Source organism: Canis lupus, chromosome 22, assembly GCF_003254725.2.
Source record: "Canis lupus dingo isolate Sandy chromosome 22, ASM325472v2, whole genome shotgun sequence".
NCBI classification, from domain to species: Eukaryota; Metazoa; Chordata; class Mammalia; order Carnivora; family Canidae; genus Canis; species Canis lupus.
In genome coordinates, this window is record NC_064264.1 from 27435550 (window position 1) to 27463321 (window position 27772).

At 37.0% G+C, this 27772-nt stretch overlaps 1 long non-coding RNA gene across 1 annotated transcript; it reads left to right on the forward strand.

The window, feature by feature from the left end:
* The first annotated feature begins 18 nt into the window (after positions 1–18).
* LOC112655757 (uncharacterized) lies at positions 19–27772 on the forward strand. Its single transcript, XR_003133866.3, has 6 exons — positions 19–934; positions 4332–4427; positions 4636–4802; positions 7716–10749; positions 21633–21708; positions 22356–27772. It is a non-coding gene; the product is annotated as an uncharacterized LOC112655757 (long non-coding RNA).

The following is a 27772-nucleotide window of genomic DNA, read 5'->3' on the forward strand; positions in this document are numbered from 1 at the left end:
GGAAGTAAAGTGATGAATAAAGACATAGCTTCCATCTAGCAAAGACCCTAAGTGAAATCAATGAGAAAGTCCTATAAATTGTTTCCATAGGATGTAAGTGTTAAAAAAACATTCATGCATTTGACAAGTTTTAATTCAATGTTTACTACATGTAGATACTCGTCCAAGTTAGGCATAGGTAACATAGCTAGGCATAGATATGACAAATAAACTTCCTCGTGGAGCCTACATGTGTGGGGTGGAGGACAGAATAAAAACGAGTGCACAAATAATTAAATGGATGACATCCAAGTGTTATGAAAGGAGAAAAGCAGGGTTATGCTGGAGAGGTAGTTTAGTTTTGTAGGGCTGCTGTGACAAATTACCATGGACTGGGAGGCTTAAAAACAACACAAATTTATTCCTTCACAGTTCTATAGGCCAGAAATCTCAATCAAGGTGTTGGCAGGGTTGATTCATTCTGGAGTTGCTAAGGGAAATTTGATTCATGCTTCTTTTCTAGCTTCTGATGGTCGCTGGCAATCCTTAGTATTCCATGGCTTGTAGGAACATTGTTACCACTCTGCCTCTGTTTCTCAAAACCTTTTCTCTTTGTGTCTTCTCTTCTTATAAGTACACCTGCCATTGAATTTCAGGACCATTCTAAATCTAGGGTGATCTCATCTCAGGATCCTTAACTTAATTACATTTGCAAGGCACTTTTTTTTTTCTCCTAAATAAGGTCAACTTCATAGACTTGAACATAATTTTGAGGATGTCATGACTCAACCCACCACAAGAAGGATTGTTACTGAATGAGAGGTGGGCAGGCTACTTTAGAATGATTGGAGAAGGCCTTTTAAGGAGGAGACACTGAGCCCAGATTTGGATCATGAGAAAGAACAAGCCATTTGAAGAGTTCATGTGTGAAGGTCCTGTGCTAGAAATGAACACGGTAAGCTCAAGTAAAGGAAGGAAGGCCAGTATGGATGGAGCAGTCAGGGTAAAGGGAACACAGGTAAAGATATGGGATGAGATCAGAGAGGTAAGAGAGGGGCCAAATCATATAGGGTCTTATCGTCAATAATTTTGTGCTTGGTTTTATTATTATTGCACTAGAAAGGCTTTATTGGAGAGGTACAGTAGGCAGATATGCAATTCTGGTGCTCAGGGGAAAGATCTAGATCAGATACACGTTCGCTAGCCATCCAAATATAGATGGTATTTTATGCAATGGGACAGGATGTGGTCACCTAAGGAAAGAATGGCAAAAAAAAAAAAAAACAAAAACAAAAACAAAAAGACAGAGTTTTGGGTCATCTCAATATTTAGAGTCCAGGAAGAAGATTGAGCAAAAGAGAATAAGAAAGAGTGGTTTGTAGATGAGAGGTAAACCAGAGTCCTGTTGTATTGTGGAAGCTAACAGAGGTTGGAGGGAGGATTTGGTCAACTATGTTGAATACTGGAGAAAGGTTAAATAAAATGACTACACCACCAACTTGGCAAAATACACATCAGTAGTGTCTTGAAAAAAGTGGCTATAGTAAAGTTATGGAGTTGAAAGTCCAATTGAAGTGAATTAAAGAGAAAATGGGACATGGGGAAATGAAGGCAGTAAGTTTAGGTAAAATCTCTGTTAAAATTTTTGTTATGAATATGTAGACAAATAATTTATTATTCAAACCAGGACAATTTTGAGGGTTAAGCGTGAGGAGGGAGGCATGTTAAGAATAAATAAAACCACATAATTAAAAAAATCAGGTTTTCAGAGCATAATTTATATTCTACATAATTTATCCTTTCAGGTATACAGTTTGATGAATAAATTTCGTTACTTTGAAAAAGATTATTTGTTAGCAAATTGGTTTTAATAAACCTGGTGGATTTGTAAAAGTTTTTTCAAAAGCCATTTTCAAAAAGAAAATTCTCTCTAAAAATAAATGTATTCACTATGTGTAATAAGGAAAAAATGTATCCTCACTATATTGATTTTCTGAACAATAAAAACAACATAAGCACAATAATTATTCTTGTCATATTGTTCACAAATTTGTAGTCCTTCATTATATTTTTCTCCATTTTTTTTCTAAAGAATGTACTTTTTCCAGTGTGGTCTTATTATCAGGAATTTTTTCATAAAACTGTCTGCAATCTTTTAGTGTTGATTTTATGATTTAAAATCTGAAATTGTGACACCTTATTTATTCTTTGTAAAACACAATATTTAAAATGAAGAATATCTTAACTAGCGCTGGGATATGTGGTAAGCTCAGAGCAAATCCTGTTAATTGAGGACATCCTCAATTTTCATTTTTTCTTTTTGGCAAGAGATAATAGACTGTTTAAATATTTGAGCTCATTTTTTGGTACACTTACTGTCTTTTTTCCTTCATTCAAATTATCTTCTCAAATATTTTTGTAAGACAAAGCTCTCTAATACACTCATCTCCATTTATAATTCTTTTGATTATTATACAAATTTTGATGCTATAAAATAATACTCTTTCTCAACTTCCTTTTATTTCTGTATAAAATATGATTTTTTTCAATAACAAAAGCTCTATCAAAATATGTTTCCCATGAGTGAAGAAGAGATTCTAAAATATGGTTTTGGAGACACCTGGATAGCTCAGTTGGTTAAGTGTCTGATTCTTGATCTCAGCTCAGGTCATGTCATGAGTTCAAGCCCTGTGTTGGAGCTATTCTCCAGCACGGAGCATACTTAAAAAAAATTTAATAAAATACCATACATTCATACATATGATTATGGAATCTCACAATCAAATCTTGGATAAAGAGTGAGCTCTTATCACTTAATATATTTAGTTACTTTTTGCTTTTGTAAGGATCAATTTCAATGCCTTCATATCTGTAAGCTTTATTTCTAATCATTGCAATTTGTGAGAATTCAAAATTTGAAAAATTTTTTAATGCTCCATCTATCAGTTGCTTTGATTACAGACTTACAGCTGATTCTAAACAAAATGCAACCAAAATTTAGAGGACTTGTTTACAGAAAGCACATTACCATTGCAGGATTCTTTGGTTGATTTACAAAGTAATAGTTCAAAAAGAGAATTTTTTTTTTTTAAAGATTCACTTATTTATTTATTTTGGAGAGAGAGAGAGAGAGAGCATGCACACATGGCAGAAGGGACTGAGGGAGAGGGAGAGAGAATCTCAATCAGACTACCGGTTGAGCACCCGATGCTGAGCTCCATCTCCTCACCTTGAGATAATGACCTGAGTCGAAACCAAGAGTTGGGTGCTCAACTGACTGAGCCCCCGAGATGTCCCTCAAAAAGACACTTCTAAACTCTGATGTCAGGCATTAATGTAAGAAAGAATTCACTGTTACACTGAAATAATTTTTATATTCAATATTTAATAGTCCAGTTGCTTTGTGTAAATATAAAAAGATATTTCTATTATGGTCAGTATGGTACCACAAGCTTTTGCATGCAGTTGTGAACTATGGGCACACCAGAATCAATCCCTGGAATATATCTGCTCCAAAGTTCCTTTGTTTAGTAGCAACACTATGTTGAATCATGACACTGTGTTCTACCACAGTTGTTTTCATATTAGTACCACATACACAAAAATTTTACCTTCTGTGTTGAATTTTGGTGGATTCGCAATAGTGTGCACTATGAAGTGACATATTTCAGTATTTCCAGAATGAACCACTAAAAACTTTATTATATTCCATGAAATAAATTAAATAACCAATTATTGGAATTAACTTAATTGCTTTTTTATTTGGAATATTGAATACTACTGACAAAAAACAGGCATTAATGTTTGCAAAAATCTTTTGTTAATGAAATCATCACATTAGCAGTCATCACTTCACTTTTTGTACATGTAAAAGAAAATCTAGAATAAAAATGGAGAAAATTAATTTACAAGAACAGCCATTTGATCTAAATGAAAAGTCATGCCTCATAGAATGAAATGCACATACGTTTGTAGCTGCACATGTGAAATGACCATCTTTGGGCGTGGTCCTTTTAAATTCACTATTAAATTTTCAATAGATGTTGATGTGCTTTCAACATACAGGAGTCTTCTGGTTTTGGCCCTTATGGCAGATACTAATGTCAACAAACATTTTGTGCAATTAAAATTCTGTGTTAATGTCAACAAACACATGTCACCAACTGTTTTCTGAGAAATTTTGAACTTAATTTTGAACGTGCATTTTTACTTTTGAGTTCATTGTTACCAGGTCATTGAAAATAAAAATGCTTTATCAAACAAACAATAAATAATTTAAAAATGATTTATATGCTTTAAGGTAGGACTATTCAGGGTACATTCTTTTATATATTTCTTGTTATCTAACTCAGGATTTCTCACCGACACCATTTGGGGACTTGGCAACCTTGTGCTACTTGTAGTTCATGGCATGGGCAATAGATCGACTGGCTGGTGCATCAGACCTGGTAAGGTTGGTCTCCTGGGCCCAGAAGGAATTAATTATCCCCATCTGCTCCTGTCAGCCAGTAAATGCCATGTTACCCTGTAGCAAGGTGGTAGTTAGACTGTATCACAAAAAGGTGAGGCCAAAAGGGAAGGGTTACCACTGCTGCCTTTCAGACTTAACCAAGTGTTAAAGTACAATTGTTGTTTGTGCCTGTGGCTTAAATACAGGAGCTGCAACAGAGGCAGATACTTGAAGTACAAAGCAAGAACTCTATCACACCCCTTCCAACTTATTTTGAAGCAAAGATCAGTAATATTGCCTCGTTTTAAAAAATGAAAAAAATCTGGAACAAATGGTAACCAGACAATACACCAGGACAGCAGGTGTAAAAAAGGTATGTCCTAGGGAAACAAGTACTAATGGGTCACCTTAGTTATAAGGAGCAAAGAAATGGGGCTATAGACAGAGGGAGATATAAGGTCAAAGGGATGTGTTTGTCACTTGTTTTTAAGATAGAAGAAACTAAGAAATGCTCTGAATGTTATAGGGTATGGGTTAAAAGGCTTATAATGTAAACTGGAACCTTCAAAAGGAACTTTTCTGGAAGAGACCATCCTTGAGCTAGTTTTGACTAGACTAGTATTGAGGAGAAAGGTTTGGGGATGGCTCATCATGATGGAGGGACCAGCATAATAAAGACAGGTTAAATAAAGTGAAACTCTAAGAATAGAAGCAAATTTCTTTTTTTTTTTTTTTTAAGATTTTATTTATTTATTCATGATAGTCACACAGAGAGAGACAGAGAGGCAGAGACACAGGCAGAGGGAGAAGCAGGCTCCATGCACCGGGAGCCCGATGTGGGATTTAATCCCGGGTCTCCAGGATCGCGCCCCGGGCCAAAGGCAGGCGCCAAACCGCTGCGCCACCCAGGGATCCCTAGAAGCAAATTTCTTAGGAGAATATATATAAAGGAATAGAGAAATGAATCAAGGAAAGAATCCTAAGAAATGAAGAGATAGGATGAGAAAAAGCAGCTAGACAGAGAAAGGTCAAAGTCAGAAGAGCACAGGGTCATTAAAGCCAAAGGAAGAATTTTGAATGTGAGTGAATGTCCCACAGAATCAAGTGCAAAAGAAGACCAGTAACGTTAGATTTGATCATTGAGAGGTCACCTGGCAACTTTCAGAGAGGCAGGGTAGAGGCAGCAGCAGCAGTGATGGAGGTCATTGCCGGCTGGCAATGTTGTTACCTGCAGTGGACAGGACACTGTCTGAGACAGAAGAGCAAAACACAAGGAGAAAAGAAAGCTTCCATCAGAAAGGGGCACGTGGTCCCAGATGGTGTCATGGTGTGTGTTTATGTTTCGGGAAGGGATTAAGTAGAATTGGTCGGGTTCGAGGAAAAGGAAAGATGTTAATAGAGGAAGGCCCCATAGGAACCCCGTCTGGTTCTTATCAACCAGAAAGGATGACAGGAGCAGATGAAGAGGGGCTGTTTTTGAACTGATGACCAAAAATTACAATATGTACTTAGAAGTTTATTTCACTAAGACCATGGGAGCTGCTGAATGCCCCTGATCACTAGACCTTTTGGTAGAAAAACAGTTTTCCCTCCCAACATTAGCATATTATCGCCTAGCAATTCACAGTTTATTTTATTTATTTATTTTTTAAAGATATTATTTATTTATTCAAGAAAGATACACACAGAGAGACAGAGACATAGGCAGAGGGAGAAGTAGACTACCTGCGGGGAGCCGGACGCAGAACTCATCCCAGGACCCCGGGATTAGGACCTGAGCCAAAGGCAGACCCTCAACCACTGAGCCACCCAGGTGTCCTGCAATTCACAGTCTAACCGTGGGTTTTTAACAATGCAGTATAGTAAATTCAAGTTATGCTTAACATTTATAACTTTCACCAGTACTTGTAGACAAAAGCACATCTGGGGACATAGTGTTTAATGCTATCTATAATTGAATACTGACTGGTCCACTGCTAACTGTGTGACCTTGAGGAAACAAATTAATTTCTCTGTACCTCAGTTTTCTTACATACAAAATGGGAATAAAAATAATACCTCATGAGGTGGCTTTGAGAATAAAATGAGTTAACAGATGGCAGCTCTTAGACTAGGGAGGGTGTAGAGTTAGTTAGGACTCAGATAGTATTACTCCAAGGTCTCCACAGCAGTGGTGGTGGTGGTGGGTGGGGGGTCTTGGCCACATCCCTCACAGATACTCCTTTTTTTTTAAAAAAAAGATTTTATTTATTCATTCATGAGAGACACAGAGAGGCAGAGACAGGCAGAGGGAGAAGCAGGCTCCCTGTGGGGAGCCTGATTGGGGACTTGATCCCCAGACCTCAGGATCAATAGCTGACCCAAGGGCAGATGCTCAACCACTGAGCCACCCAGGCGCCCTCCTCACCCTCCTCACAGATACTCTTTATGCTTTATAGTTTCTGAATATCTTGGGCTCATTATAGAAACTTGCAAGGCTTTAAGCATTCAAAACCAATCCAAATGTCACTATACTTTGAAAGCTCTATTAGCCATGCAAATGTGAAGCTGCCAGTACTGTAAATAATTACAATAAAGAAAGTAATTACATCCACTAACTGGTACTTTGCAGGCCATTCAGGTTTCCAGAAGTTGACTTTGATGAGTTAGTAAAACAAAAGGAAAGAAAGACAGAATAATCTGTTTCTGAGTATATAGAATTTTGCTAATCTTGTTTATCTGAAGTCCAAGTCAATACTCCTACAGTTTAAATAGCAGTAAGAATGACTACCATTTATTGATACTTCCCAAGTGTCGGGATCCCTGCTAATCTTTTCATAAACATTATCTCATCTGACCTTTAATGAAATCCAAAATGATAGATATTATTATTTCTGATAGACAAATGAGGAAATAGAAAATTGTAAGCTTTAAATAACATGTCTAAATTCACATGTCTAGGAAGTAGGTAGAGGTTCTATCTGAAGCCACTTAGGAGTCCTATTTTTAACGCCAGGCTTCTAAACCACCGCATTGAGCAGCTCCCATGGTCTTGGTATTCGTTCTGCATTTGGACGGCTTCTGTAGTTGGTTTGCAGACGGGCTACACTTGGAGTCATCTTTTATCCAATACAAATCTTAAAAATGGGCGTAAGTGTGTATCTATATATGGAATATAAACATACAGTACCCCCAAATCCTTTATTTTTGTGAATGCAAAGGACATTAACTTCTCTTCCTTGTTCTCATTTCCCTCCTCCTCTTTATGCCTCCTCTTCTAATTCCTCCTCCTCCTTCTCCACAAAAGACTAGAGAAGCATGAAGACTGACTATCACCCTGGTTGCAGAGATTGACCTGACCACATGGAAAGGAATAACTTCTGAACCCAGAGATGTTCTCAGTTCCCCTGTTGTCCTCCTGCTTTGCTTAGCATTCGTATTTACAATGCATCTTTCTTCTGAAGATCTAAAGGCTCTGAAACTCATGTTATTGTCATAGGGCTGTGACTCAAATATATGCAAATTTAAATTTAAATTTAAAAAGAGAATGATTAATTTAGAGGAAGCCTTGCTTACTTGGTGCTGACTTGCTTCTTTTTCCTGTGTTGAGCATGAATTTTCTGAATCAGCAAGTGTATCCCTCTGCAGTGGAATGGTGACCCAGCATCTCTCTTTGTTGAATCAGAGGGTGCTGTATATTCGCATTTCCTTTGGGTTGACTGTCTACATGAAGCTCTGTCATACGTACTTTTTATTCATGCAACGCATCAGGTAACCAGCAGCAGCAAAGGTTAACTCCTAGGGATGCCAGCAGGACTTCTTATTCAGAGGAAATGGTTTGTGATAAAGAATCATCTGCAGCTAAAGGCTTTTATTCCCCTTCCAAGCTTGTTTTCACGTTTAAATATTGCTTATATGGAAAAAAGCCAGTGATATTTTGAGTGTGTGTGCATTATTTTTTAAGTCGAGGTGATTCTAATATGATCAGCAGAAATCATGAATGACTAATTTGGGCTCTGCTTGTTACAAAAACATCTGTGTGATTTCTTTTTCTGATAAGTACATTTGATTGAGGGTATTCCAGAAAATTCTGCTTTTCACATTTTAATACTCTTGGGAAATATTTATTTATGCTTATTGTGTGCACAGCTCTGTACTAGACACTGGGGAGGGAGGTTATTGGAAGGAGAGAGGAATGAGACATCCAGAAAGCCGCAACAGACTCAGCCCTCAGAAGGGCTTATTATCTGGAGGAGGAGGCATCGCATATACACACCGGACAGCCGGGAAAATGATTGGCCTCTTTTGTTGACTATGTGATGTGAGATCTCCAGTTTCCAAACCGGGACCTTAAAGTTGGAATTACTGCTGCTAATACATCTGGTTCTAGCAATGGCCTTTCAGATCTTTTGATTTCAAATATTCATGCAAACATCACACTTCATTAATCAGCCCATGCTGGATTAATAATATCCAAGTTAACTGGAAGTAATAGAAAATATGAAGAAGAGGGGGAAACATTCTCCAAACAATTTAAATCTCTTTTATTTTCTAGCTTTAGTGCTAACTTAATGTGCTTTCTGTTCTGAGCAACACTTTCCTAACTTTTGTCTTTCCTGTTCGTCCCTACCCCAATCATAAAACTACTGAGTAGCTCTTTAAAAATAACCATTACCCAGGGGAAGAAAAAAAAATGAAAGGATGGTGTTAAAGTCTTTTCACTGTGAAGGAGAAGGGAAGAACGTTCTAGGGGAATGCTAAATACATTTTCATAGAATATTAGGCTCAGGAAGCCTCTCAGAGATTGAGTTGAATATTCCTCCAGCAGAAAGTTCCGGTTTTCCAATCTCTGACTTGCTCAAGTAGTTCCAAAGGCTTCACGTGCTTCAGATGACTTCGAGATGACTCCTTTGTGTGTCCCACTCACAAGGATTAGTCAGAGTTTTCTCCTTTGCAGGTGACAGAAAGCTGATTCAGTGTAGCTGATGCAAAAATAGGAATCTTTTGCTCTAGGTAAGTGGGTAGACATAGCTGAACCCAGGAATTTGTGGGCTGTCATTAATGATCTTGTCTCCTTTCTCTGTGTGGGTTCAATATCAGGCATCCTCTTCTCATGTTGTGGCAATGATAGCTACTAGCAGCGATCAACTTATATTATCCTTTTACCTAGGGATTATAGTGAAAAGCCCAAGCCTCTTTCTTTCTTTCTTTCCTTTCCTTTTTTTTTTTTTTAAAGATGTTTTATTTATTTATTCGTGAGAGACACACACACACAGAGAGAGAGAGAGAGAGAGGCAGAGACATAGGGCAGAGGGAGAAGAAGCAGGCTCCCTGGAGGAAGCCTGATGCAGAACTTAATCCCAGGACCCTGGGATCATGACCTGAGCCAAAGGCAGATGATCAACCACTGAGCCACCCAGGTGCTCCTGAAGCCTCTTTCCTCAAAGAATTTTGGGGTAAAAAAAAAAAATCTCAACAAGAGCACTGATTGGGCCAGCTTGGATCACATGTCTACTCCTGAAACTGAGGGGTACAGCCTCTCCCACTCAAACTGTGTGGATTTAAGATGGGGCAGGGTGATTTCCCAAGAATTCTTAGGTATCTAAACATGTATCTGTGTACTATAAACCTATAATTCAGCCTGTTCCAAACATAATTCTTTACCTCTTTTTCCTAAATCAGCTCCTCCATCTTTAGTCTAGTCTCAGAGAATGATGGCACTGTGTTTTACCAAGTTGGCTACACCAGAAAACTCAGAAACATCCTAGACTTTCCCTTTCTTTGAAGCCCTGTAACCAATCACTGCATCTCTTCATTTTGAAGGTAATATTTCTCAAACCTGTCGACTTCTATCCAATCTGATTCTATAATCCATTATCTCTGGATTTCTTCTGTAAGCTCCCTGACTGGTCTCTGTGCTTTCACTCTAAAGGAATACTCTACAGTCTAAACACATTTCTCAGTGGCAACACAGAGTGAACTTATAATGTCGAATTCTGATCATTTTAGAGCCCAGTTTAAATTACTTCAATAGCTTTCATTGCCCTCAGGATAAACACAAAACTCTTGGCAGGATTGAAAAGGTCTGTCATGATTGGACCATTGTGAATACCAGTGCCATAGAATAAAAATGTATTTTGGGGGTCAATTTTGCTTGCTGGTCATTAAAGACTTTCTTTTTATAATAATGGACTTAGCATGAAGCAGAATGCAAAATTCAAATAATTTGAAGATAAAATACTTAGGGTAGATGTGCAGCACTGGTGAAATCTGGCTCTCCTCTCCAGGTATGCAATTGGATTACCCTTCTTGGCCCTTCAAGGTTGGATGTCTAATTCTAGGTAAGAATTTGTGAGTAGATTATTTAATTGCTGATGGGAGGCCTTCTAGACCTCTCTTTCCTTTTGACAAAATGATTTGTAATATTTCAGATAGTAGCTTCTTCATCCACTTATATCTTGATGTCAGAATGATGTTAAGAAGATTCTTCAGTCAGCTTGTGATATAGGTGAAGTGGGAGTAAGAAGCAAACCTTCTTGTTTGTTTGTTTATTTATTTATTTATTTATTTATTTATTTATTTCTTATTGGTGTTCAATTTGCCAACATATAGAATAACACCCAGTGCTCATCCCAACCTTCCTGTTTTAAATGAATGTTAGGGATATTTGTGACTACCGCACAACATAGCCTGTTTGTCCTGCCTGAGGCAGTAAGTCCTGTCTGCTCCAACTCCACAGGGGTAATTTTTCTTACTTTTCTGCTGTTAGAAATTCAGGTGCAGTTTGAAATGTACTGCTTTATGGCATCTAGCCTAATGCCTTATGTATACTAGATGCTCAGCAGGGAGTCTGCTTCTCCCTCTGCCCTTACCCCTGCTTGTGCTTGATCTCTCTCTCTCTGTCTCCAAAAGATAAATAAAATCTTAAAAAAAAATCTTGAAGGTTTAACTTGTGATCTTTTTTGAAGTTAAGAGAATATATTTTTTGGCTTTTCTATATAATGATCATAGAGAAGTAATTATTGAATTGATCTGTGACACATTTTATTTCTATTTTTTCCTTCACAAAGGGTGAATGCTATTTTTGGAAAACATATAATCATAATTCTAACACATGTCCCAGTACTATTTATTTATTTATTTTTATTATTTTTTTTAGAAAGGGAGAGAGATAGAGAGGTGGGTGAGTGGGTGAGGGGCAGACATAGAGGGGAGAAAGAATCTTAAGCAGGCTCTGTACTGGGTGTGGAGGCTGATCCAGTGCTTGAACTCATGACCATGAGATCATGAGCTGAGCCAAAAATCAAGAGTTGGACACTTAACGGACTAAGTCACCCAGGTGCTCCATCCTTTACTATTTAGAAGTCATATACTAGAGCCTTCTTCTGAGTTTATTTGATAAATACCTGAGGAATTTTTAGGACAATTAAATGTATTTTCTTCATCATGATAAAAATGTGATGCTCTCAACTCTGTAAGAAACACACAAAAGTAACTCTCTGTGGATGTGTGTGTTACACATATATTACAATGTCTGTTTTTGAAGTTAATCTTTTCTTGAACAGGCTTAAGAGAGGTCTCAGTGAATGCTTGTAAAGTTGAGTCAGTGTTGAGAGCAGTAAAAAACAAGGAATGAGCAGATTTCAACAAGATAGTCCTTTATTGCTATAAAAGTACACTATGCCCACCCCACCCTAAAAGTCATTGCAATAGGCAGCTATGGGTCTCATAAAGAACTAAAAACATTTACGTTGAACTGCAGCAAACCCTGCGATTAGCAATGCTGAGAAAGGTCCTCAGATTTCCTAGGGTTGGCCAAATTCTCTTTTGATCTAGGTAAAGATTGTTTTCCTGTTTAGGTATATGTGTTTATCTCCAAATGTTGCATATCCTCTACTGATTTTGCTTGCTGGTCATTGTTTCATTCATTCATGGAGCACAAATTCAAGTTTTTAAAGCTAGGTATTTCCACAACTCTAAGTATGACAAGAATTTCTAACCTGGGGTAAAGTGTAAACTCTGTTAAGGTATTCATGTATGTATTTCCCATACTGTTTAAATAGTCACATTTTTATAAATGCTTTTGGAAAGAATTTGCAGTTACAAAGGTAAGTTTATATAGAAACATATTTTGCTTTACCTTCAAATTCAACTTTTATGTACAGTTTTGATTACAGGTATGTCTGTGATGAGGAATTTGATTCAGGAGAAAATGTCCATTTTTATATATTTGCAGTGTTATTCAATAGATTCAACTACTACTTTCTTCAAGAAGCCTTTTGTGTTTCATCATATCCAAATTCTAATTAATCAGAGAAATTTTATATACACACTGCCTTTTTATCTCTTTTTATTTCCTTCCACATATATACATACCTAGTCCATGTTACAGAGTGGAAATGATTTAAACCTAACTGTGTAAGTGGTAAATTATATATGTATTAAGAGATTTTCATACTCGTATCTTTTCAGAAAACTTTCAGATTTTCTCAAATGTTTAAATCATCTATCTTTTGTGGTATAGTAAGCCTAAATATAATAAGTATCTCTTTCATCAGAAAGGTATTATAAAGCCCTCTAAAGACAGGGACTGCATGTTTTTCAACTTATCTGTTTCATAGACTCTAATATAGAAATTTCAAACACTTTCATAAATATAGTTTTCATTAAATTATTTCACTTTTTTTTCTCATGAAGCTCATATAGGTGACATGGAATTTGCTAATTTTGAAATTAAACTGTTGTGCATTCTATCTCACAAAGCTGGGATAAAAAAATTGAACTTTTATTATCTTAAATCTCATAACACTTCTATTTTCTTTTATTTTTATATTTTTTTATTTTTATAAATTTATTTTCCATTAGTGTTCAATTTGCTGACATATAGAATAACACCCAGTGCTCATCCCGTCAAGTGCCCACCTCAGTGCCTGTCACCCAGTCACCCCATCCCCCCACCCACCTCCCCTTCCACCACCCCTAGTTCATTTCCCAGAGTTAGGAGTCTTTCATGTTCTGTCTCCCTTTCTGATATTTCCCACTCATTTTTTCTCCTTTCCCCTTTATTCCCTTTCACTATTTTTTATATTCCCGAAATGAATGAGACCATATAATGTTTGTCCTTCTCCAACTGACTTATTTCACTCAACATAATACCCTCCAGTTCCATCCACGTCGAAGCAAATGGTGGGTATTTGTTGTTTCTAATAGCTGAGTAATATTCCATTGTATACATAGCCACATCTTCTTTATCCATTCATCTTTCGATGGACGTGGAGGCTCCTTCCGCAATGTGGCTATTGTGGACATTGCTGCTATAAACATCGGGGTGCAGGTGTCCCAGCGTTTCACTGCATCCGTATCTTTGGGGTTAATCCCCAGCAGTGCAATTGCTGGGTCGTAGGGCAGATCTATTTTTAACTCTTTGAGGAACCTCCACACAGTTTTCCAGAGTGGCTGTACCAGTTCACATTCCCACCAACAGTGCAGGAGGGTTCCCCTTTCTCTACATCCTCTCCAACATTTGATAAAACTTCTATTTTCATTGATAGTGTCATCATTATTATAGAGAACCTGAGGTGCTGCTGCTCATAGAGTGTAGAATTTAATCAATGGTGTGCATGGGAGTGGGTAGGTGCAGGTGGCTCACCTTGGATGCAGGCAATGGGCAGTTGCAATGTTTGTGGAGAGCTGAAAAATAACTTCAAGCCAACTAAATGTCAGTATGCTCTTATTAGGACCACGCATTGCGTTACTAAACAATGCCAGTGATCACGACTCCTCTCCATCAGGTTGCACGGTTTCAAAGCCTTTCTCTCTTGTCCTCTCAGTATGCCAATGCTTTGGACCACAATTTTTTCAAGTTAAGTTGCTCATTATTTCATAAAGTTTAGTTATTTCAAAACTCTAATATTTTATAAAAAGATTTTTTCAGACCCTTGAGTAATATATATTTTCAAAGAATTCAGTCATCTCCAGGCAAGGAGCAATTTTGTTTTCATTTGGTCATGATAAAGCAGTCATTGACTAGGACTCTGGGCTCAAAAAATTGAGTTTTTCTTTGGCTAGAGGCAGGGTGGGAAGTGGGGGGAGTAGACAAGTGGGCGACCTCTCAAAACCTCATCTAGCCCTACGTATTCTAAAAGAACTTTTTTGGTGTCTTTCTTATTCCCTGCCATGATCTTCTCTTCTATCTGCCTTACTGTAAATGTGGGCAACTGTACCTGGCAATTAAAGATAAGCAAGGGGAGCTGGCTAGAATTGAGAAACTGTCCACAAAGAATACATGCTTGAGTAATTAAGATATCAATACATCATTTTTATAGTTCTCGTAATGTGTTTACCTAGGACATCACCACAAATTATTCACAGCATGTGATTTCACTTCATCAAAAACATTAAGGGAACAATCATAATAATGCTCTTTTGCTCTCACAATTCCTCGATTATCTATTATTATAACTTTTAATATTCTAACAAGTATGTATGAAAACTTAAAGCAACAAGGTAACTGGAATTCATTTACACTGCATCTGTTTAGAAAGGTAGTATTTTGCGATAAAAAAAAAGAATTGACTCTAGATCCACTTTTTTTTTTAAGATACACCATTTATTAATTGCATGGTAACTTTCAACATGCCAGTTAACCCCTTACAGCCCACATTTTCTGTTCTAAAAAACAGAGAACATAGTAGCTAACATATCCCTCCTCTGGGGTTGTTATGAAAACAAGGGACACAATGTATGTGAAATGACGTTGAAAACTTGAAAGCAAACTCAAGAGTCTACAGGAGCCAGCAGACAACACAAATGTGTGAATCAGACTCCATGTAATAATAAGGGCTCTGTGGTGTATGGCTGGGCTGGAGACTATGACCCATGGCTAAAGCCATTCAACTGTAATTATTTATTTTGTAAAATGTATCAATCAAACAAAGCAGTTTGAGTATCACTGTTTGTAATCTAACTCAAAAAGTGAATACAAATGTAAGGGGCATATTTATAGGGAGGTGTAGCATAACTTAACTCCTATAATAAAAGAAAAATAATTAGCTCTTGAATATGTTTATATATCAGCAGAAAGAATTTAGATGAAATGAGAGGGAAAATTTCCCAAATACTTCCAAAGTATATTATTTATGTATCAGCTTGGAAGACAAATATGGCGAACTGAACTGTCCAAAGTTCAGAGTGATGTCCCATTCTTGGTGGACAGGTTAGAGCTGCCTTGACTCTTGCTGATAAGCTCAGCTATTTTCCTTCCCATGTACAGTTCTGTGTTGGGTGTAAAGATTCAAAGAATTGACTGAAACAAACAAACAAACAAACAAACAAACAAAAAACTGTGGGTGAAAATGAAAACATCATGTGTAAAGATAAGGGAGAACAAAATTGGAGAGGAAGAGGACAGATAAAGTGATGGCAGAAAATATGATTAATACTTCAGTTACATCGTAGTTACTTTGGGGGGGGGGTTGGAATAATTTGAGCAAAAACCAGTAACTAAAGATGCAATAAAGAAAAGTTTTTCAGCTAAAAATAAATATGAGTATAGAAATTAAAATCTTTTACAGCATTCTATACACATGATGCAAAAGAGGTGATAACCTAAAAACTCTTGTAACATTTAAAATAATCATTTTTAAACTAAGTAAAATCATTATGTAATCAAAATGCAAAATATACAGAATTGTTTATGGAGGAAAGTCTGTATCCCATCTCTGTCTCTTGTCTTTTTTATATAAATGGTGGCATTCTATACATAATTTTTTCTGTGCCTTTATGTTTTTCTTTTATTTAATGGTATATACAAAAGACTGTTCTATATCTTCTAATTAATGAACTTTTCCCTTCTTTTTCTTCTTTTTTCCAATTACTATAAAATGGGCTTTTATCTTTCCTGAAAAATAGTACTGCCAGCTCAAAGTCAATAACCCTAATCCATGTGTTCAGAACTTTTAGTCCCTCTTAATTGTAAGCGGACAATCAAGGATTACTACATATTTTTAAAAAAGATTTATTTATTTATCTATTTTAGAGAGAGGGGGTGGAGCGACAGAGGGATAGAATCTTTAAGTAGACTCCCTAATGAATGCGGAGCCTGATTCAAAGCTTGAGCCCATGACCCATGAGATCATGACCTGCCTGAACTCGAACCAACAGTGGGTAGCTCCACTGACTGAGTCACCTGGCGCCCCTGACATGAGAGAAAGAGATCAGACAAATAGAGCAATAGAAAAAAGCAACTTTGAGAAAATGAGATTATTCATCAAGAAGAAAACTTTCAAAAATATATAACACTTATAACCTTAGGAAGATAAAGGAAGTGTGCATCCATGAAACAATAACTGCGTGACATAGAAATGGAACATTCAGAGAACAAAAGGGGTTATTAGATATTATAAATATGTTAATAGAAATGAAAATCTCTCTAAGTATTGGAAAATAAACTCGAGCTTATAGTCTAGAACAAAAGACAAAGATTTGGAAAACAGAGAAACAAAAATAAGAAAAAAATGATATAGCACCATCTCAGAAAAACCAATATCTGAATAGTAAAAGTTACAGAAATAGAAAACAGAAAACCCAGAAAAGATGAGATCATTAATGATATGATTCAAGAAAATTTCCTACAATTCTGTTTCCCCAATCAAGAGTTTCTATCAATGGGTGAAAATAGGTCCATAACAAGATTTTTAGGAGCATTGCCTGAATTATGAACCAACTGAGAAATAAGGCAACAGAGGGCAGGGGGAATAGCAAAATTATCTTCATTACTGAAAAAGTCTAACCTGAAGAACATAACTGTATTGATTTCCCTAGGCTGATGTAACATAGTATCACAAATTGAGCGACCTAAAATAACAGAAATTTATGATCTCACAGTTCTAGAGGCTGGAAGTCTGAAATCAAGTTGTTAAGCAAGGCCACTCTAAGAATCCTTCCTCACCTCTTCTAGTTTCTGGTGTTTGTTGATAGTCTTTGGCATTCCTAGGCTTATAGATGCATTACTCCACTCTCTGTCTGCATTGTCACATGGCCATCTCTCCCTGTGTGTCTTTCTTCATCTCTTATAAGGTCATCAGTTATCCTGGGTTCAGTACCATGCAAATGACTCTTATAAGGTCATATTAATGGAACCTGAGGGTTAGGACTTCAAAATATCTTTTGGGGATACAAAATTCAACCCATAATAATGTTAGGATGAGAGCCAAATGGACCAGCTACTGAAACTTAAAATATAACAGACTCACTTTTATAGTCATGGTGCTCTATTTTAGGATGGGACTTTCCACTCAAGTAAAACTTATGGCATGGAGAGCAGAGAGGAGCTCTCACTCCCTGCAGTAAGTTAACTCTCAAGAAGAAAAAGCAGAGCTAAGCATGCCCAGTTTTTTCATAATAGATTAGCTTAAGCCACTCTTCCTTTCCAGGGAGATGTTAGTAAAGAGAGAAGAGTGACAAGTGTGTCTGGGTGATTCAGTTGGCTAAGCACCCAACTCTTGATTTTGGCTCAGGTCATGATGTCAGAGTTGTGGAGTCTGCTTAAAATTCTCTCTCCTTCTACCCCATCCCCACCCCTCTCCCTGTCTAAAAAAAAAAAAAAAAAAAAGTGGTGAGTGACAGGAGAGTTTCCTGTAAGGAAACATTAGGAGTGGAGTGGGGGAAAGCCTTTCCTCAACACAAACATAAAGAAATAAATTTGAAAAGAAAATCCATAAAATGTAAAAAAAATAATAATAATTTCATAATAATAATGTAACTCTGAAACTCCAAATTATATTAACAAGACTAGACATTCAGGGATAAATTTCTCATCTTGTATGGGTACACTCAAAGTTAACATCATTCTTGACTTTGAAAACCAGGGAAATATTATATGTTATATATTACATATTATATATTATAAAATATATGTATTTCTTAAAACCAAAATGTAATCATTATAAGCATTAGAACATTGGACATATACCTTCTAAAAAAAACTCTAGAGAAGATAAAAGTAAACAAAACACAGTTCATATATTATAGAATAAAAACAAAACATCCAAGATGAAGCACGGAAGCATAAAAGTTTTTACAAATAAGATTTTAAAAGATTAAACATACTTGTTTTAACAGTAAATAAAAACAACATAAAGACTCCGTTAGGTGTCCAAGATATTCAGTTAATTAAATCATAAAATAATAACGGTCAAAAGCTGATCAACAAGTATAACAAAAAAGGAAGCAAGGATAACAATATTTTACATAACAAATACATTCTTAAGATTAAATTTATATTGCTGAATAACAACAGAGAAAGTTATATGAAAAGAAACTTGACAAATAAGAGGAAAAATTGACAGAAACAATAACAATCTCTCAATCTCTCCAGAACCTTCTTCCTGCCCCTAGTCTCAGGTAAGGCATACAGGATATGAATAATGAATTAATGAGGATGAATTGATAATTAAATAGTAACTAAACTAAACTATAAATCTTTTCAAGTGTTGATGGGATATTTCCAGAATTTGATCAGATATGCAGACAGAAAATGCCCTAAGAAATGAACCACATTCTCTGACTGCAAGATAAAACACCAGAAATAAATAAAATTTAAAACAAAATCAAATCTGTTCCAAATATTGAAAAATGTCTCTCAAATCACCGCTCATTCAAATTATTGAGTTAAAAATAATCCATATGAACCTTTTGGGGAAAATTGGATGGTGCCAAATTCCTACTCTGGCACAAATCCATAGTCCTACATTACATGCAAGAATAAAGGGAACTATATTAAGCATTCAAATCAAGGCAGGAGAAAAAGAACTATGAACTAAAACTAAAGAAACAAAGTCAAAATACTCTAGAGAAGATTATAATTTTGACACTGAACATATCTAGTTACTAAAAATAATTACGTCTACAACTCAGTGGGATCAACCAGCAATTTTATTTACTATTCCTCTTAATTCTACTCCTATTTTATAAGATGCTGTTGGGTGCACTCTAGGAGTGTTTACTTACAAGATGGGTTCCAGAGCAATTGGAGAAAGGGCAAATGAGAAAACATGCAAAGTAGTAAATGTGGGCAGGCCAATTCCAATTCTGGATAAGAGAGTTGTTTAGGTTTTCTTGATGTCTTAAAAAAAAGTATTTGTGGACAGCCCAGGTGGCTCAGCGGTTTAGTGCCGCCTTCAGCCCAGGGCCTGATCCTGGAGACCTGGGTTGAGTCCCACGTCGGCCTCCCTGCATGGAGCCTGCTTCTCCCTCTGCCTGTGTCTCTGACTCTCTCTCTCTCTGTGTCTCTCATGAATAAATAAATAAAACCTTTAAAAAAAAGTATTTGCAAATGACAAACCCTGCACATTTAAAAGAAAAAAAAAAAAAGAGGCAATTTCCTTTCAGGGGTAGATGGAGCCATTTGTGGGGTAGATAATATCATTTCTGGTGGCTAGTAGAATACCTGATACAGGAAATCTGTTCATTGCTGAAAGGTGTGCTTCCCCCTGCCCCCAGCTTTATTGAGATATAATTGACAAAATTGTATACATTTAGTGTGTACACCATGATGATTTGATATGTATACATTGAAAAATATACATCATTATCAAGTTAATACATCCATCACCACACATTGTTATTTATCTTTCTCTCTTTTATTTATTTATTTTTTTTTGTAGTAAGAATGCTTAGGATTTACTCTCTTAGCAAATTTCAAGTATACAATACGGTATTGTTCACCAAGTCACCATGCTGTACATTCAGTCCTTAGAATTTTCTTATCTTATAATTAAAAGTTGGTATCTTGGGACGTCTGGGTGGCTCAGCAGTTGAGCATCGGCCTTTGGCTCAGATCGTCATCCCGGGGTCCTGAGATCCAGTCCTGCTTGGTCTCCCTGCATGGAGCCTGCTTCTCCCTCTGCTTGTGTCTCTGCCTCTCTCTCTGTGTATCTCATGAATAAATAAATAAAATCTTAAAAAAAAATATTGAAATTCTAAAATCAAGAAAACTGAGAAGACTTGTAGACAAGAGTTTTTACGTTTATATTCCTGGTGATTAGCACTCTGAATCTGTGCTATAATTAATTGTTGAATGAAGCATCTTTAGTGTATCTACATTTATTATTCCTTAAACGAAGGAATAAATGAAAAGTATGGAGAATAGTCTAGTTACATAAAGAACTAGGAAAAAGTTCCTTGGGAAGGAGTGATCTTTCTGAGATGATAACAATTTTCCATATTTTTATCTGGCTGGTGGTTATAGATTATATACATAAGTAAAAATTTCTTGATCTGCCCACTAAACGTTTGTACCTTTTACTGTATATAAATTATACCTCAAAAGCCAAAACTAAAACCAAACAGATTAAAAGAGCTTATTCTTTGGAACGTTTGACCAATTCTTGCTGCTTGTTTCTTTTCTCCTGTTAAGCAAACCACTTAAATTTGATTCAGTTTTGGTGTGGAATACAGAGTACCTTTGTGAAATTTGTTAATACAGTTGTCTATTTCCAAATAGTACATAACTGTTACTGCTGGCAGTTCTGACAGTAAGTGCAGGGTAAATATTTAAGACCATGCTCACTTTTTCAACTTTACAAATTATTTTCTATACAACACATACTATCAAGATATGTGTTGAAAATGGAAGACTTATCTAATCAATTTTCTAGACACTTTGTTTTATTTAAACTTATAATTCGCTTAATGCTAGCTATCTTCTTGAGTCACAGCCGTGAGTAAAGTATAAAGAGCACAAATGAAGGCTGTTCAAGTGATTTGAACAGGGTGATAAGTTTTTCTCTAGAGATGGCCACTTTAGTCCCTTTCTCAAATGAGTGTACACCTAAACTTAAGTTCATTTTCTCTGGGGCCCCTGGCTGGCTCAGTCGGTGGAGCATGTCTCTCGATTGAGGGGTGGTGCATGCGAGCCCCATGTCAGGCATGGAGCTTACTTTAAAAAAAAGAGAAAGAAAAGAAATCCATATTCTGAAAATGATGTAACAAATTCACAATTTCAGATGGCTCAGATTTTTCACCTATTTCTAGCAAGTGAGGTCCAGTTACCATTTGTTGACATTCGTGTAATCTCAGAAGCATTTTTCCCATAGTCAAGTTGGGTTTCAAAGGTCACATTTATCAAGTCTTAGAAATTGACAAGCATTTTGAGTGGGAGATGTGTGTAACTGTCTGTGGCCTTGACTCAGCCTTTTGGTATGGTGTTTTCATTTGAATACAGGGGCCTGATTGAGTTGTACCAGCACAGAACGTCTGCTGAGATTGTTTTTTAACTATGGATGTGATCCTACTGAAAGGTAAATTTTCTAACCTTTGAATGGTATGTTGGGTAGAGCAGGAGGACAGGAATAGCACTAAATAATTTCTTTTTTAAGATTTTATTATTTATTCATGAGAGAGAGAAAGAGGCAGAGACACAGGCAGAGGGAGAAGCAGGCTCCACGCAGGGAGCCCGACGTGAGACTCCATCCCGGGATCTCCAGGATCAGGCCCTGGGCTGAAGGTGGCACTAAACCACTGAGCCACCCAAGCTGCCCCTAATTTCTTAAAAATTAAGTAACAAAAACAATCTTTAAATATTTAACCATTTCCCCCCATATTTAGGACTCATTTATCCAGTAAGTATAAAAAGAAAACCTATAAGTTTATCACCTCAAATTGTGAACAAAATATTTGCAGGACAGCTAAACACATGTGAATTGAATTGTGGCATTAATGTACAACTTTATGAGTGGAAAAGGATTTTTCTTTCAAGAAATTTAATGCACTTCAGGCCCAAAGTGGTCACCCTTAACCCTTTACTAACTCATTTGTTCTACCTTGCTCAAAACTCAGCTGTACTACATTTCTTACCATACGAATCTATTTGAATAACCTCAGTTGATAGTTTTTTAAATTCTCCAAATAGATAAATTTTAATTAATTCATTATTTTTTCTTTACAGATCCATTACTGGGCCGAGATGCCCTCTCAAAGCAGAAAGTAGTCAAACTGATTCTATCAAGTATGTTAAGATATTTCTACCTGGGGAAAGCTGTTGCAGTAGACTTCCAAGAACCGTCAGATTCTAAGATTTTAGTCCTGGGTACTGTTTAGGGCTAAAATAACCAACCAAGACTCTTGCCTGAGTATCTTCCAGGTATTTCACTTCTTTTATCTCTAATCCTCTAAACAATGTGGTAAGGTTGGTGTTATTATCCCTGTGTTACAAATGAGGTCATGGACACTCAGAGAGGTTCATTTAACTGGTGAGTTGTTTATCTGAAATGCAGAACTAGGTCAGTCTCATTCCAGCATTTATACTCTTTTCATTGAACTTGCCCTGGGTGCTGGAAAGATTCTGGGAAAGCACAGTGGTGTGGAGGGATATATCTTTCCATTACTGTGTTATCCTCTTTGATGACATAGTTTATCACATGGTTAAAACAAAAAGCAAGACCAGCCTGTGTCTAAGGACTTCCTCTCTCCTCACCTGGAAGCTGTTCCTACGTGTCCTCTCGTGGCCTATGATCTAACGAGGCTCCCATATGTTCCGACGGTGATATCTCAGTTTCTAGTGTCACTGGCTTTCTGAGCAGCAACCAGAGTCAGGAAATAGTCAAAGTGCATTGAAATGTCTGTGGGTAAGTGGGATTCTGTGGAATATGAAGGGACCATATACCTTCAGACACTAATCCAGGCAGCACCATCCTGTACTTCTCTAATGAGCTTGACCCATGCCTTCTTTGTCTATATATGTCCAAATGCCTCATCAATCCTGCATGTGTGTTAGTTGGGATTGCTCTGTTTTCTGCCTCATGAATGGGAGTGATTGGCCTCAGTAGATGACTGATTATCATAACCCAACTTTTCGCTGGCAAGAATACTGGACTTGAGGGTGCCACAGTTCCACGGTTCTAATTCTCTCTCCTTTGTGTTGGCAAACAGATAATGCAGGATGCAAACAAATAAACCCAGTCAACAAATGCACAAACAAAAGAACCCATTGACCATGGAAACAACCCATGATATTGCAAGAAAAAAAAAAAAAGTATTTATTTTTGAACAGTACAGAGAGAACACATGGCCAGCCTATGTTTGAATCTGTATTTTCCCTTTATTGTTTTATAACCTTGGGTAAGTCACTTAACCTCTTTGAGTCTTTGTTCTTTATTTGTTAAGAGGGGATAATAATTTTGACCTTATAAGGTTGTTATGAGGAAAAAGGAAATCTGTGCAGACATGCACCTAACTCAAGGTATGGCAGTGAACCCTTGGTAGACATCCCTGGCTTCTCTTTCTCCCCCTCCCTCCTGGGTCTACTGGCTTCTCTAGGCAAAGGTTGTTTTAGAAGGTGAAAGGACCCTTTCTTCCCATTCATTTAGAGGCATCAAATAGCCTTTGTCTTTTAAGAATCTTGAATTGTTTATTTTGTATGAGCTTTTAAAAATAGCTTAGTTAGCAATTCAGGAAACACAATTACAAAAGGATAATCTAGACTCAACAATGATTGTAGTGGAAAAAAGAATGAAATGAAAAACAAAAGAGAAAGAAACAAGGAGAGTGGCGTATACATTATTTACAAACAGGAACACTTTCTACGCACAAATTCCAGGCACCTCATTATTTTGTAAACTATATATTCTTCTCAAGTATGGGGCAGTTTAAGTTAATGATGTGATCCATTCATCCTGCCATGTTTTATTTATGTTTTCTTCAACAGTGAAATGAATAGTCAGAAACAATGCCCTGCTTATTCTGTGAACAAGAAGAGGAAAGGGAAGTGTGTGTGTGTGTGTGTGTGTATGCATGTGTGTGTGTGTGTGTGTGTGTGTGTGTGTCTGTGTTTCTCCCCGTGATTTACGACTCAGGATGATTTAAACCAATTCTACCACAGGTTTATTTTTTAAAACCTCTTAATAATGTTTAGAAATGGAGCCTAATACTGAGGACAGCAAATGGCAAAAACTCTGCAGACCTCTCTGTTGAAGACCAACCCTGTTTCTCTCCTGCTTCAGTCTGATTACCTCTGGGGAATGTGCTGTTCCTTGGAACGAGTCAGCCCTGCACAAAATAAGAGAGGTTGAAAAGTTTAGGACGTGGAAAATATGTGGAATTTGCTCTTGAATAGTGATTTGTATTTTTCTTTTGCAATAAATATGACCAATGACCCAGATAGGAGGATGGTAATTACTTAATGAATCAAGCTTCAGCAATGTAAAAATGCTTCATAATAAAAATGAAAGCAGTAATAGTAGGAAACCAAGTGAAGTAAACAAGTACAACGCTCCTTGTATTTGTAGATGTACATTTACAAATTCCAAAGTGATGACTGTGGAAAGGATTAATCTCATGACACTGGCACTGTCTACTTCCATTGTTGAATTGGTTCTTTTGAATTTGTGAACAGATAATGTTCTGTGTTGAATTTCTTCACCTACCTGGGAATCAGTTAGCTGGGACGATGTGTCACTCACTTAGGACTGTGATGTAGCAGCCCACGGCACTGACAATCATTTACCTGTACATGAGTCCCCAAACTCTAACAGGCTCAGGTTTTTCAAAGTAAATCATTTCCAAGTCTGTTACAGCCTGTGTAGAAATTGCTTTTTGCTCAGTTATGTACTTAAAATCTGCTGTCCATGTGAAGCTGTCCTTTACTACCTACCATTCCCTTAATTTGTGAAGTGGGATATGCTTCCAAACCTTAAAGAGAAAAAGAAACTGTTTTTATAAAGGGGTGGATGAAGGGGAGGAGTCAAAGCTGTGAATGCACAAATTCTGGCCAGTGCAGAGCCAGATATTCACGGAGCCATTTTTGCCTTTTGAAAGGAAAGTTGGCAGCTCTTTACCTTAAGTACATGGTACCACTAGGTTAGCGGGTTTGGGAAAGTCCCAGTCTTTCTTGTAAGACAAAGGATTGAATTAGATGATCTTTAAGAGCATTTCCAGCCCTAAGACGCAGTGGGAGCAAAATAACATTTTCGAGGTCAAGAAAATCTTTTAGAGAAAAGTAGAAAGCTCCTTAGATGTTAAAAAAACAACAATAGGCTTGAGCAGCTTTACTTTCCTCCCTGTTCTACGTCTGAGTGGATTTTAGTAGGTAAATTAATCTGAGTTACTTGATGCTGTATCTATGGTTGTTGCTTTCTCTAGACCAATGTTTCTCAAGTATTAGCATAAGAATCACCTGAGATGGGGCCCCTGGGTGGCTCAGTGGACTAAGCCTAAGCATCTGCCTTCTGTTCTGGTCATGATCTCAGGGTCCTGAGAGCCCCATGTCAAGCTCCCTGTTTGGTGGAGACTCTGCTTCTCGCTCTCCCTCTGCCTCTACCCACACCTTGTGCGCGCTCTCTCTCTCTCTCTCTTATGAGAGACACACAGAGAGAGGCAGACATAGGCAGAGAGAGAAGCAGAGTCCCCATGGGGAACCTGATGTGGGACTCAATCCCAAGACCTCAGATCATGACCTTAGCCAAAGGCAGATGCTCAACCATTGAGCTTCCCAGGTACCCCAAATAAATAAAATATTTATAAAAAAAATCACCAGAGAAGCTGTTAAAAACATAGTTGTATCTCGAGAAATTGGTTCAGTAGATCGAGGGAAAAGCCCATGAATCCGCATTTTAAAGACATTCCAGGACATTCTAATCCAGTAATCACTAAAAGTTACAGTATCCTCAAGAGAGAGGGGATGTTTTCCTGGGAGATGTTGGGAGTTATCCAGCTAGTGGGAGCAAGGGGTATGTTGTAGTCGTCTATCTCTGCTTAGGAAAACTTGGGTACTAGTGTTGGAGCTAGGGGAATGTACAGTATTCCTCATGTGGGTTGAGGTTGAATCATTTCCAGAAGCTAATGGTTCCATTCAACTAAAAGCAACAAATAAGAAACCTACTGAAAAAAACACTATTTGAGAAGAAAACAGTTCTAGCATCCAAGCGATTAGTAGAAAGTAAGGGAATTAAAGAAGTATAATGATAAGAAAGAATTCTTATCAAGTTTCTAAAATGTGCCAGGTACTTTATATACATTTTTTCTTTTAATCCTTACAACAATTTATAGCAAAGAATTAGTCCTATTTCACAAATAAAGAACCCTAGACTGATAGACCCAGTAATTCTCAACCTGACAGCATATTAGAATCACCTGGGGGGAGAGGGGGGAACTTTGAAAAATTATCTGTGCCTGGCCCACACCCCCAAAATTTCCAGTGTCATTGGCCAGGCACTGATACCTTTATAAATGCCATGGAAATGTTGATATGCAACGAGGGGTCAGCATCACTGATATTAGCCCAGGTTAATAGTATTAAAATGATTCCTAAAGGAGCACTCACAATGGACCTCCTTCGACCTATTCTGAGCCTCCTTCGACCAATTCATCACTCCAGCCCAAACCTCCAAGGTAAGATTGTTGAATGAAAATCTGACTTCATTAAAAATGTCCTCAGGTCATAGAAACAAAATTTAAGAGGGAATTTTTAAAAATATTTTATTTATTTATTTATGAGAGACAGAGAGAGAGAGGGGCAGAGACACAGGCAGAGGGAGAAGCAGGCTCCATGCAGGGAGCCGGATGTGGGACTTGATCCTGGGTCTCCAGGATCACGCCCTAGGCCGAAGGTGGCGCTAAACCACTGAGCCACCCGGGCTGCCCTAAGAGGAAAATTTTGGATAACGTGATTTACGTTATTTGGTTACTACTATGATCTTGAAAGGTCAATATTATTGTTATGATCTTTCTTACAGATGAGGAAATTGGGGTCTGGGTTATTTTTAATTTTCTTGCCCATTCAGGATAAAAAATTGTAATCATTAACTGATGAATTCTTCAATATTTAAAATTAGGAATCTGAAATAACATTGGCACTCAGGTGGCATTATGTGTTTTTTTCATAAGTTTCTAGTGTCTTCTTAATGCATGTAATGCTATTGTAATTGAGCCAATTTAAAGAAAGGGTGAATCAAGTGTTGAGGATGGAGACAGATAAAATGAGGACATTCTAATTAGAGAGGACAATATATTCAAGAAACGACACTAGTGTAGTGTGACAAGAGCATCAAGTGTACATAGTTAATAGGTAGGAGGGAAGGTTAGCAGGGGAAGATCATACATCACATCATATGCTGAAGAAATAATTTTGAACTTTTTCTTCTAGATCTGCACTGTCCTGTACCGTAGTGAGTAGCCATATGTGGCTATTAAGTGTTGGAAATGTGGTTAGTCCCAGTCAAACTATGTTCTAAATGTAAAATACATATTGATTTTCAAAGACTTAGTCTGAAAAAAAGTAAAACACTGAATAAATAATGTTTATATTCATTGCATGTTGAAAAATATAATTTTTGGTATTTTGGATTAAATAAAACACCATTAAAATTA